This window comes from Tenrec ecaudatus, chromosome 1, assembly GCF_050624435.1.
Source record: "Tenrec ecaudatus isolate mTenEca1 chromosome 1, mTenEca1.hap1, whole genome shotgun sequence".
Lineage (NCBI taxonomy): Eukaryota > Metazoa > Chordata > Mammalia > Afrosoricida > Tenrecidae > Tenrec > Tenrec ecaudatus.
This window is the reverse complement of record NC_134530.1, coordinates 268,766,429-268,780,345: the sequence shown is the minus strand read 5'-3', so window position 1 is coordinate 268,780,345 and position 13,917 is coordinate 268,766,429. Positions and strand designations below refer to the sequence as shown.

Genomic DNA, 13,917 nt, shown 5'->3' with positions numbered 1-13,917 from the left:
AGTGCCAATAAAACTGTAAAAAACCAAAACCAAACAGAAAAGTAAAATAAGGTGTCATTGACAACAAAAAGAAGTATGTGGCCAGACCTTACTTCTGATGTTTCCAGCTAGAATCAAACCACCAACCTTTCCGTTGTTAGCCAACTACTGAGTTGGTTGTGCCACCCAAGGATTCAGACATCTTTTGCACTGCTTGGTAAATTGGTTACATAGCCCCTTGAAACATCCCTGTGTCAATGTATAGTAGAATCCTCTGGAACCTAGTGTGTCCGTAAAATCACAAAATCTCCATTCCATCCGGGTGGCCAGCTTTGGGGCTCAGTGCAGCTGACAAGGGAGTCATGCCACTGATACATCACAGACGACGTCACTGGCTGAGCATTTAACGATCACCCCATCTTTCTAAAACTAGAAAATGGGGCAGATTTTAATTAAGGTGCCTTACCCATGTCTAAACTACAAGGCATCTTCAGCTCCAGTGCACCCAAAGGTCTGTCGGGGGAGAAGCCAAAAAGAAAAGAGAAGAAGAAGGGGCTCAGAGAGGAAATGACCTGAGACAACATCGTTTCACAGCAACCGGAAGGAAAACGCACACACGCTGCGCCAATCACACACTCAGTTTGTGGTCTCTCAGTGGAGAAAGCTCAGCGCTGCCTTGAGAAGCCTGCAATAGGGCCCGGCTGGCCCCACCTGCCTGCCCCCCCCCCCCCCCCCCCCCCCGCAAGCGGACCAGGTCACCTGGGAGGCACGATGGACCTCCAGCAGCGGGACTCTTCTGGGGTGAGTTCTCACCCACTTGCTGGGCCGGAAGTGGGGGTGGGGGCCACTCTCCTCGGACTCCCCTACTTCCTGGCCGATGTCACCCATCGGGTGCTACTCCTCATGCTTACCGCCCTTGCCTGCGTCTGGGAGGAGTGCAACCTGCCCCAGAGAATGGAAAGGTGACTCTGGTTCTCCTTCAGGTCTACCCTGGACTTGCTGGTTGGAACCTTAAACCTTAAGCTCTGCGTGATTTTGACTTCTTAACCCTTTCTGGATTGGTGCTTCCTGGTGTGCTGTGTGTAAAGGCTTCCTCCCCTCTCCCTACTGCCTCCAGGCAGCTGACTTGCAAAGATCTTCGCTTCTTGTTCTCAAATAATGTCAGGTGTGTAGGGAACGGGGAGTCACTTACATTTCAGGGTGAAGGGGCCCTTGATTTTTCTCCACCTCTCAGAGAATGCCTCTCAATGAGGAAGGAGTGGGGATCTGGAAGGGGCTTCTGCCTATTGGCCCCAGCTGGACTGTTGTTCTCTGGATCGCTTAACTCCTTAATTCATTCAGCTGCTTTTCTCCAAGGACCGGAGGCTAAGTTTCATCTTGCTAAAGTAAACTTTAAAACGAGTAACTGAGGGTAAGTCAGAAAGTATTACAACGCAATAAAAAGCCTTTATTTAACAGAAACATCAAAATGCGAAGCAGTTCTCTCTCAGCATATCCTCTCGCTATATATTTTGAAGGCAGGCTTTCCGTCGCTTCCACCCATCCCTGAAGACTTCTGGACCCTTTGATTTTGCCCCACGTCAAATTAGTGGGTTGAGCATCCTCCAGGACTCCAATTGTGTCCATTTCAAACGTTCTCGGTGTTGTAAGAACAACAACAAACAGTCTGAAGGGGAACCATCAGCGCTGTGGGTTGGGGGTTCAGGTTTCCTCCCACATTGTCAGACGACAGCTCTGGCTACCCCCAAAGAATAAGCAGGTGCATTGTTACAATGGGGAAAACCAAAACAAAAATAGAAAGAAAAACAAACACCTCAGCTCAACTCTCCTGGCCTTTTCCCCTACCAACGCAATTGTTAATTTTCTTAAAATTTCTTCTGAAAAAGTCACCATGATCACCCTGTTCCCTTCTAGAAAATCTACCCCCAAAACAGTCACTATAACTGTCTGAGATGGATCTGCCTTGAACTTAACTGGGTCAGCAGATCCTCTTGGAAGCCAGCTTTGATTAACCTTTCCTCTTTTGGAAGGCACCCTAAGGAGACAAGGACAGGTATATGACCAAGGTGACTTACCTGCAGCCGTCCAATGTTGGCAAAGACATATTTCAGCACTTTTAAAAAATAAACGTGTGCGTGTATGAACTAGAGCCTTAGTGGCAATGTTTTTTTGGCTTAACTCTCTCTCTCTCTCTCTCTCTCTCTCTCTCTCTCTCTCTCTCTCTCTCTCTCTCTCTCTCTCTCTCGTGTGTGGCGTGTTATATACTTTATTTGTCTGGCTCATGAGCAGTACTGGACACATCTTTCAGTAGAGGTATGCTTGTTGCTGTGATGCTGAACATGTTCCTAGGGTAAGCTAAACGAGGAAGAAAGGACTGGTGATCTAGGTCAGAAAAGCTGCCAGTGCAAACTGTCTGGAGTCCAGTGATCCCATCTGCAATTGGATGGGGCAGGGTGTAGGGGTTGCCTTGAGCCTGTGGCCAACACCATGATAAGTTATCGCCTATCGGTTAGTTTAAAGCTCTCTAGAGTCTGGTGAACTATCTTTTCCCCTGAGCTAGGAGCAGAATTCCTGAGACTTGGGGACTGCTACCTACAAGGCCGTCCAGGGATTTTCCTCCTCATTTCCCTTGTTCTCCAAGTTTTGGTTTTGCCAGGGAAACACTTCATTCTAACCATGGGGCAAAGAGGACAGGTGGGAACGTTCGGGCTCTGAAATCAGTTTTGAATTAGACTTTCCCTATTTCCTGTTCATTTGTTTGGTTAAATGCTTATTGAACACTTGGAGTCGACTCGATGGCACTGGGTCCAGCTTGGTTTGGAGTTCAGTGACGAGTCTTGGTGGCGCCGGGGGTAAGCTTGTGGCTATGAACCAAAGCAGCAGCACATGGCGTCTACCCGCATCATGAAGGTAAGATGCAGCTCTCTGCGGCTTTAAAGGTGGTCAATCACGGAGGGGCAGACCCACTCACTCCTGTGAGTTAGAATTAACTAGATGTCAGTGAGTATTGTGTACTTACTGTCTCATCATCACTGAGTCATCGAAACTTATATAACATGGATCAAAATGAACATTGCTCCTGTTTCCAATCGAGGAGAGGCTGAGATCTGTTAATAGCTGCACAGAAGTAGAATTTCAAGCTGTGGGAGGAATCTGAGGCTCGTTGGGGGAAGCTGGTCTGAAATGAGCATCAGGGAGGTTTCCATGAGGAAGAGAGTGATGAGAACTGAAAACAACATGGGAGTCAGGAGGCAAACGAGCATCTGGGGCTCCGGGCAGAAGCAACATCCTAGACAGAGCTCCACCATGGAGACTGCAGAAGAGTCTGGCAAAATTGAGGCCAGTGGGGCTCAAGATGAGCCCAGAGAAATGAGTCTACATCAGATGCGTGGCATTAAAGATGGTGCTGGGGAACACAGAAGGTGGTTTGATCAGACCTGCTTTGTTTTGGGCTCATTTGGCTGGGGTGGAGAATGGCTTGGAAAGAACCAAAGCTGTAGACAGGGAAACCAGTTGGAAGGCTGATGCTGTCACCCGGCAAGGGTTTCTCTGAGAGCGCAGACCAGGGTGAGGCAGCAGAGATGGAAGGAGACATCCTAAAGCGTTCTTTAGAAGAGAATTCCTGGGTGATTCAAACAGTCCACGAGCAAGGCTACTGACCTCAAGGTTGGAGGCCCAAGTCCCTCAGAAGAAAGGCATGATGATCAGTTTCTAAAAAAAAACCAACCGTTGAATATCCTCAGGAACGCAATCCTCCTTTGACGCACACAGTCATTTGACTCTACTGTTTTATCTTCTCTTTTTTAATGGACCATCAAGAGGATTTGTTGGTTGACAGGCAAGAAGTATGAGGGGGAAGTGTTGCAGAATTTCCTCAAGTAGTTGGTGTGGTCATCCAAGTGGGTGGTGGTGTTGCCTGATGGTCATGGTAAAAACCGGAGGAGGACCCAGCCAGGGTGAGCCCAGTTTGGGACTCACCTTTGCAGACAGTGGTCAGAGCCGAGGGCAGAGGGTCCTTAGCATACATTTTGGATTCCTTCTCATGAACAAGGTCATTGAGTCTATGGGTACTATTGCAGAGAGAGAGAGAGAGAGACCAAATGAGGGGGTGGAAAGCGGGGTGGCTTAGGATTGAACCTCTGGGGGCCTAGCATTTAAATGGCAAGTGGAGGAGATTGAGCTGTCCGAGAAGACCATTGGTACACCAAGGTGTCCATAATGATACGGGAGCAGTATCATCGCATGGTGCTTCTCCCTCGGTGTGTCCACAGTGAGAAATGACACTGAAGGGCTCTGCCAAGGAGTAAAGAAGATAACACATTCTGAAGTCTCTCAACAAAAAAGGCCAAACAGTCGGAGAAAATACCCGGCTTCCGCTCTAGTATGGAAGACTGCCTAGAAAATGGTTCTCCTCCGTGACACAGGGTAGCACTGAGTCCAAAATCACCCAAGGGCACCTAACAGCACTACACTAATAGAGCCATAGTAGAAGCTCTCTTTGCTCTGCCCACAGCTCTCACACATCACGGTCTGAAATGTCATGATCTGACACCTTCTCCAAGCTGGAAGAGGCCTTGGCAATTACCTATGATGCAGATCGAAAATACTCGGCAATGGACTCCTCTGGGAGTGGCCAGTGGGATAGAGTTAGCCCAGCATCCTGAGCCCTTGGGGGTGTCATTGACTGTCTCCTGGTTTCCCCCACAGGCTAGTGCTCCCGTTTCCCACAGTGGTAGCTGGCTTGTTACACCTGCATTGGTGCTTCTGTTAGCTGCTTTGGAGTTGACCCCTGATCCTGGGTGAACTTCTGCACAGGGGAGCACAATGCTGACTGGCCTGGTACTATCTCCATGGTCGCTTGTGGATTGGATCATGGTGATCCATGGGGAGTTTCACAAGTAGATTGCCTGCTCTAGAAGCACTGCTGAATAAACCTGTTTAGCACCACCGCAACGCACAGCATCTACTGACCTCTGCGGTGACTGCATTTGAGCTACATGAGCTGGGAATGAAAACCAGCCCTCCCAAATGGAAGGCAAGCATCCTCCCACTGTATCACCACAGCCTCATGATTGGCTTGTTAATGCACTCTTGACAGATTCCTTCCCTTCTGTTCTCACCCCCCTTTCCCTCGCCAGTGTTTCCTGGGAATCATCTCTTAAATGATTTGTGCTGGAAATCCCATAGCAGGGTATGCTTCTGGGGGGCTGACGCTAAGACACTTTGCTATACAATGCAGTGGGCTCTCAAATAGTCTATCCTCGTCCCCCTGTGATCAACTCCATTTGACGTCCAACACCTCTGTTTTTATGTCCATTCAAAGACACAGTGGAGAAAAGTCTTTCTTATCTCATTCTGCAATGGAATTTGAGCCAGGGCAAGGTCTCATCAGCAAGAGAACTCCTTACACTTCGCACAGTCTATTATGTGTTAGTTTTAGTTGACTAAAGAAACAAATACAGAAACACTCATGGGTGTAAGAGAGAACTTTGTATCAAAGAGCAATTGTACATGAAGAAAACATCCCAGCCCAGTTTAGATCAAGTTCATAAGTCTGATATTACCTCATATGTCAATATTAGTCCATAAATTCCTCTTCAGACTCACACATGCCAAATGCAGAAAGATCACAGGCCAGTGAGTGGAAATCCTTGTGGATCCTGTGGTGGTGGTGGAAACATCTCGGCACAGGTGTGGGTCTTCACGTGGCTCCTCCAGCTCCAGGGCTCTGGCTCCATCAGCGTAGCTCCATGTGGCTTGTCATCAGGAATATGAAGCAGAGAGAGTGTGGGTCTAGGTTCCAAAGAGCTATTTATCTCTGTTGTGCCTCCAAATGAGGTCATCAGGCTGCGACCTGATTGACAGCCTAAACTCCACCCCTTCACTCTTAATAGTCACAAGTTGACACCAGATTATGTAACGACTACATACTACAAATGACTTCTGTGTTCCTATTGCTTGCTGGTCCATGGGTAGTATGCAGGGTTAATCCATTTGGCTACTTACTGAAAGGCTGGAGATTCATAGACATCTCCCAGACATCTTGGAAGAAAGGCCTAATGATCTACTTCTCCTGAAAAATAGTTACTGAGAGCCCTGTGGAGCACAGTTCTACTCTGATCCACATGATCTGGAATCAGCTCCAAGGCGGTTTTAGCTTCCTTCTGCTTAGTTGCTTCCCCTGCAGCTCATTCAATCCAAATTTCATTGATCATCGTATAAGAGTCACTAGGAAAGAAAACTTTTCCCTGTCATTTCTTTTTATCCTGCTGATTAAATCTAGAAGAAAGTTTTATCTACAGCCTCACTTTGGACACCCCTCTAACTCTGGTTCACTTACCTCTCTAACAAAGAAAAACGATACCTTGGGCTATCAGCCATCAGTAGGGAACTGGTGGGTAACCGTAATAATATTATTTTTTCTTACTTTAGTAACTTCAATATTATTGTTTTGTTTCACTGTTTACTGAGCAACTTGTTTTTAGTGGAATTTACAGAAAATTTGAACAAATAGTACAGAGTTTCTACTGAATGCCATTCCTCTTTATTATTCACATCTTGCATTCCTCTAGCATATTTGTTATTGTTGATGAAAAAATATTAGTATTTTGTGATTAACTAAAGTCTATATCATACATCAGCTATCCCTTGTTTTGTTGTGAAATTCTAGAGGATTTGACAAATTCTTAATATGATATGCCCGTTGCAGTATCTTACAGGATTGCTCTACTACCCTAAGAATGCCTTTTTCCTTCTTCTTGTCCCACAGTTTGCTTACTCATTCGGCTATTGAAATGCACCTTGATTGTGTTCAGCTTTGGGCGGTTAGGAATAAAACTGCTGTAATAATTTGTGTGTAGCTCTGTGAGTGGACATCCGTTTTTAATCCATTTGGGGTAAATACTAGGAAGCAGGATTGCTTGAGTATAGTCATGCTGACACATGTAAGCTATGTTTAGCTTTGTAAGGAATTGTCAAACTGCCTTTGAAAGCAGCAATTTGCCCCCAGCAATGAGGCTGGTTCCTGTTATTCCATATCCTCACCAGCATCGGTGATACCAGTATTTTGGATTTTTGTCTTTCTAATCGGGGTGTTCAGGAACCCTGGTGACATGGTGGGTCACACAATGAGCTGATAACTGCAAGGTGCCCAAACCCACCAGCCTCTCCTTGGAAGAAAGATGGGCTGTCTGCTTCCAAAAAGATTTACTGTCTCAGACACTCAAAGGGGCAGTCCTACCCTACCCTATCGGGTTCATTGAAGAGTCAGAATCAGTGTGATGGCTGTGGGTAGGAGGCATGTTATTGTTGTTACTTACCATCCAGTCAATTCCTACTCCTGGGAATGTAGAATAGGACTCCATCGAGTTTTTAGGTTGTGGTCTTTTGGAAAGCTCTGGGTAGGTTTGAACTGCCAACATTTGGGCTGGTAACTGAGTGATCAACCATTTGGGCCACTCACGAACACAATAGGTGTGTCATGATATCTAATTGAGTTTTAATTTGCATTTTCCTAATGGCTCATAATGCTGAGCCTCTTTTTATATGCTTATTTGCCATGCATACATCTTATATGATGATGTCTGCTCATTTTATAAGTGAGCTGTTATTTTATCGTGTGTGTGTTTACTTTTAAGGGTTCATGGTAAATTTTAGATATAGATACATGTTTTGCAAATATTTTCTCCCAGTTTGCGTCTCTTCGGTGCCTGAATAATGTGTTTTATAAAGCAAAGGTTTAAAATAAAAATTTTCATCGAAAGTCCCGCTTAGCAAAATTTTCTATCATGGATCTGCGTTTCGGTGTTGTATCTAAAACACAGTGCCATATTTAAGGGCACCGAGGGCTTTGTTCTCTTACTTTGTCTTCTAGACATTTTATAATTGTGTGTTTCCCGTTCTGGTCTACGGTCAATTTTAAGTTCATTGTGGTGAAAAGCGCTCATGACTGCATCTAGATTCTTTTTCTTTTTTCATATGGATGCCCGGTTTGTCTGGCTCCATTTATTGAAGACCTGTTTCTTCGTTGAGTTCCCTTTGCCCCTTTGTCTGAGAGCTGTTGGCTATCCTGACATGGCCCTGCTGCTGAACACTCTGTGCTGTTCTCCTCGGCCATTTGTTTTCTCAAGGACACCACACTGTCCGTCACTGCCGTCTGGTCCACTCTGACTCACAGTGACCTCAGAGGACAAGAAAGACCTCCCCCGTGCACTTCAGAGACTCTGACTCTTTGTAGGAGTACAAAGTCATCTTTCTCCCGAGGAGCAGCTGCTGAGTTTCAAACTGCTGACCTTGTGGACAGCAGCCCACTATTCCACCAGGGTTTTATATTAAAAACCTCCAACTCACTGCCATCAAGTTGTTTCTGTTTCATCACCATGCTCTAGGACAGAGTGGAACTTCCCCTGTGGGTTTCTAAGACTTCAAAGCTTGACAGGAGCAGAAAGCCTCATCATTCTCAGAAGAGTGTCTGGTGGGTTAGAACCACCAACCTTGTGGTTAGCAGATCAATGTGTAGCCCACAACGCCACTCGGGCGCTGGTTCTTTATAGTGGCCTCTAAAGTCAGTGTTAGTCTCCAACTCTGTTCTTCAACGTTGTGTTGGCTATTCTTTTTAAATATGTTTCTTTAAATTCAGAGAAAATTGATCCCTTTGAGGAAAAAAAGCATGTCCTTAATAGTACTTTAAAAAGCATGTCTGAAGGGCAAAAACACAAGTCTGACAAGAGCAGGAGAGAGACTAAAAGGGAAGTCTCATGGCCATGCCTTCCCACCTACCTGTGCGCCACCGTGATGGTCAGCCAGGAACCTCGTGGGTGTTCTGGGAGGGAGAGGGTCCAAGCCACCTGTGCCTGCCACAGGTTTCCATTAAACAGCAATTGTGTCCTCTTAGGAGTCCTGGTAACCCGCTAACCACAAGGTCAGCCTTTGGAAAGCACCAACGGTTCTATGGGAGAAAGACGACACTTTCTAATCCCGTAAAGTCTCAAAAACCTACAGGGGCAGGTCTACTCTGTCCTATAGGGTCTCCCTGAGTCAGTATGGCTAGACGGCAGGGAGTACCAATCCAGAGTCGCCATGGTGAACCAGGGGGGTAGGAAGCCATTTATTTTTCTTTTCACGTTCACTTCAAATTAGAAGCTTTTCTAGCTGACATTTATGAACAGAAGGTCAACTAATGAGAAATTTCTAGAAGCAACTGCCCCTTCTCAAGTCTCTTTACATTCCAGGGAGATAATAAGTGAGAACTAGATAACAATAAATCCAAGTAAATTTAGGTTTAGAATTAAAAAATAATGTCAAATATTTCACTCTATAAAGGACATATACTGTGAAGAAGGGGGAAAAAGTTCCCTGCCATTGAGTTTATACCCTGTAGGCGCCTGAGACTATAATCTTTTAGGAATATATATAGTCTACCCTTAAGTACACGTTTACCTATTACTCATCTTACATACCCCTAATCGTATCCTCCAACCCCTATCACCACCACAAAGGGAATAGCTGTCTTAAATCTGTGTTAATTATTCCTAATCATGAATACTTCATCCTCACAAGGCACTCACCTCTAGATCAGCACATTGCCCTCTCACATGTAAATTGGTAAATTCCCTAGAATCCATTTTGTGCTGTGCTTATGGATAGGCCTACCTATAGGATTCAACCTTTTATCTCAGCTGTTCTTAGAGTACAATAGAATGAAACCCTGCCCTGTGCTACACCATCCTCACAACTGTCCTCCTGTCTGAGCCCACTGTTACAGCCATGGTATCAATACATCTCATCAAGGGCCTTCCTCATTTTCACTGCCTCTCTACTTACCCAAACATGATGTCCCGCCCTCTCCGAGGAGGAATACAGAAGTTCCCAGAATCCTCAGGAGAAGGCCATGCCCACACAGAGGTCTCTTTGGCTGTATCCTGATTGACAGACCACACTACCCCTTCACCCGTAATCCTCTCAAATTGACCACAGATTATATAACTGCCACGCCCCTCATATAGTACAGTTTGGCCTCTTTGGGAACTAATAATAAATACAATGATTCCATATGTATTTGTCCATGACATTGTATTTTGGGGAGGGGCGGGTGCATCCATGTTAAATGGAGTCTAGTGGGCAAATGGTTATGCATTAGACTTCCCTCCCCATGGTCCAATTACCAGCGACTCTGACCTTGTGGATATTGGGAGTAAGTGGTGAATAGACTAGGGGGCTGGGAGCCAGAGGAAAGAGACATCAAAGCAAAGTAGGGCCTTAAAAGGAAGGGGAAGAAGAGAGAAAAAAAACGGCTCCCTGAGATAAGAGTGACTCCCCAGACAGTGTGACTGGGCCAGCGCATGCTGGCTGTGAGCGGATTGAGGAAGGCTTTCACTGGCAACCCCAGTTCCCCTCCCACAGAGCCTTTTGTAAAAGGAGACATACCCACTGCCAACCTGACCACAGACACATTGCCAACCTCAACCATGGGGTTTCCAAAGCTGCCACCTTTGTGAAAGCAGACCGCCTCATCTTTCTCCCAGGGAGCTGCTGGTGGGTTCAAACTGCTGACCTTTTAGTTAGCAGCCAAGCCCTTACCCACTGTGCCACCGAGACTCCTTAGAAAGAAAGTATAATGTGCGAATACCTCATTCACAAGCGCACCCACCTCTAGATCAGCACATTGCTCTTTGAAGTGGTAGTCACTTGGTAAATTTCAGAGAATTCAAAGAATCCTGAACTTCTGAATTCAGAGAATTCTGAGAATTTTGAATTCAGAGAACTCTGAACTGTTGAATTCAGGGAATTTTGTGCAATGCTTACCTGTAGGCTTCCCGCAGGCATATTTTAGTATTCATCTTTGTAGTATTCATCTTTTCTATGAGACAAATTAGTTATCTCAGCCAGCGGAGGGCACAGTGCCCGTGGCCCTTCAGTAACGTTTTTACTAGTTTCCCCAACTCTGAAATTCCCCACCCACAGCTTTGCTTGTGAGGAGTGGAAATATTTAGAGGAAGTGATACTATCAGCCGCTCATCATCACCCTGGGAAATACTTTCCCCTAAAAGCACAGCAGTAACCCTTTGTCTCCATGCCTCTCAGCCATGGCCCCGGACATGCCAAGGTCAAGTTTCTCTCAGCAGCTGCTTCTCTCAGGCAATACACAGGTCCTTTGCCTCACAAGTTGTGAACACCTTCAGTTGTTTCCAGAGTTTGGTGGTTCAAGTCCACCCAGAGATACCTTGGAAGACCTGAGGATCTCCTTCCAAAAACCCATCGTTGAAAATGCTAGAGGGCACAGCTTTGACACACTTGAGGTCACCATGAGGTGGGGCCAACTCGATAGCAACTTTTTGTTTTTCCTGTGACGTCCACCATAGGAGAAATAAAGCCTTGCGGAGGTAATGATTTCTACTCCTCTTTCAGAAAGAGGAGGTCAGAAAAGCCAAGGTCCATAAGGCTCAGGAGTCAAGGTCAGTGGTTTGACCACACTGGGCCTGGGTGGGTGAGAGGGATGCCTGGCAGACAGCAGCGCTTCAGCTGATGGACTGAGAGCGTAAATGACTTAGTGGAAGCGTGACTACAGTCCTTTGATCTTGAGTCTGCGGGGAGACACGTCATCAAGTTTGCTTTAAGTGTTTCTTATATCTGACTTTCCAAGAAATGAATGTTTTAACTGTTTTCTCTGGAAGAGTCAATCTGGGAAGCTGGAACGTTAACTCTTTGAGTTCTACTTCCAGTTTTCCTGGTTATTGTTTAAAGTCCGATAAGAGGTAGCCATTTGGAAAGTAAACATCCAGATGATTAACTTTGTAAAGTACTTTTGTGTTCGCTCTGTCACGTACCCTAAGCATCCTAGCCTACCTGGTATAGTATGGGATTGGTGTTATTAGAAAAAGAGTGTAAATGTTGCTTGGAAACTGGAATGACCTGAGCACCCCCTCCACAGCCTCTGTCGCCATTGGCTGCTCCATTCACCTGACTTCCTAAAGCCTGGCTTTCCTCTTCTCCGCACCACTTGGAGTGAGTGATTATTAATTGGGCTCCATTACTCAAGGGAACTGCACCTGATATTTGGGGTGATATGAATAGCTACAAAGAAGCCCTGGTGGCGTCGTGGGTTATGTGTTGGGCTGTTAACGGAAAGATCAGCCATTTGAATCCACCAGCCCTGCTGAGAGAGAAAGATGAAGCTTTCTACATCTGTGAAGATGTACAGCTTCAGAACGCCCGGGGACAGTTCTGCTCTGGACCACAGGAATGCCAGGGGTCAGAGCCCACTTGATGACAGTGGGCTGGGTTTGTTCACTACCCACAACCCCTTTGGCTTTCCCAGGCTGTAAAGCTCCTCTCTCCCCTGATATACCTGGAGGGCTCAAACTGCTGCTCTTGCTGTTAGCAGTCCAGCCTATAATCCACTACATTACCAGGGCTCCTTTGGGCTGGATTAGGGCAGTGTTTCCTGAAGTGAACACCTGCTCCCATTTGGGGGTTAGGGGAGCTGAGGAGAGACGCTCGAAAAACCCAGTAGGCTGCAAAAACCTACACTTTATCCTGGATTGCGGGCTGCACACATTACAAAAGTTTTGAATTCCTAAGGGGGTGCTGAGTAATATTTTGGTGTGCTTTTTTTTAAGTGAGAGGTAGGTCAAATAAGTTCGAGAACCTATAGTTTAATAGCTATCTATTCAAAAGATCTGCTATGGAATTGTTGCTGGCCAGACACTGTGCTAGGCACTGGGGACTCCGTGTAGCCAAACAGACAAAATCCCTCTCCAAACGTTGGATGGTCCGGATAACTCCGTAAGTAAAATCACGTGCAGCAGTTTCCATGCCTGTAAGAAGAACTGCAAACACAACTAAGCAACAACCAAAGCAATGAGCATCAAGCCAATTCTGACTGACGGCAACCTTATCTGTTCAACCAGACCGTGCTGCCCCTTTTGAGAAGCAAATCGCTCTCCCGTTCTTCCAAGGTACCTCTGGGTCAGTTCGGCAAACTGCCAAATACGATGAAAGCTAATCCTATCCCACTTGTCCTTGTAAATACACCATGGGGGTCTATTGAAAATTAGGACCGTGGCTGTGTCTTCACGGTCTTCGCCATTTCCCAGGAACTTCCTAGTAAAGTATAAAATAATCATAAACACATTTTAGCATTTAGACACAATATGCTATCCATTGTAAAGCTTTCACAAACACATATCATTCGGTTTAAAGGTCAGTAGGGATTAATAAATTGCATAAAATTGCCTTTAAAAAATCACATTAGCAGAGCTTTTTGTTCACAGTTTATGTTTCAAGATTTCTTTATTTTTCGGCAACAAAGATAAAAGGACCACTTACAATTACAGTTACAATGGCAGAGGGAATTATCTGGAAAGATTTGGACTGTCCGGATGGCCTTTGTTCCTTTCTTTCCTTTAAACGGCTTGCCCTTGTTGACCTCTTTTTCATTGTGTTGTTGCTTTGTTTAACTCTGACAAGTAGAAATAAACACATTGGTTCGTGCTAATTAGAGTAAAGAGCCCATTTCTTTAAAAGGAGGAGTGCCTCCATGCCAGCTTGCTGTAATGACTGTGCATTGCTAGGACATAGCAATGTCGCCTGCGTGACTTACATACCCAGAGAGCATCCGCATTTTACTGGGATCTTTTGAGTATTACGGACTAGAGGTTTGTAGGCACAGACTCCAGAAGACATAAGAATACATGCCACTGATGAGTTACCTTCACACAGTTCTAATTTATCAAGGAGAGCATTGGCACAATTCAATGTCTGTTATCTCCAACATATAGCTCCTAGTGTCGGGAAGCTTCGGGAATCCCCCTGGCCCTGTGGGATAAGCGTTGATCTGCTAACCTCAAGGTCAGTGGTTCGAGCTCACCAGTATCTGTATCTGTTACTAAAACTATTTACAGCCTTAGAAACCCCCAGGTAGGGCTGCTAAGAGTCAAA

General features: G+C 45.7%; 1 long non-coding RNA gene across 1 annotated transcript; it reads right to left on the bottom strand.

Annotated features, from left to right (window-relative positions):
* Positions 1-5,264: 5,264 nt before the first annotated feature.
* Positions 5,265-10,884, bottom strand: LOC142437476 (uncharacterized). The gene is made up of 3 exons (XR_012782201.1): positions 10,783-10,884; positions 8,758-8,926; positions 5,265-5,735 (listed from the first exon to the last, which is right to left on the bottom strand). It is a non-coding gene; the product is annotated as an uncharacterized LOC142437476 (long non-coding RNA).
* Positions 10,885-13,917: the final 3,033 nt, after the last annotated feature.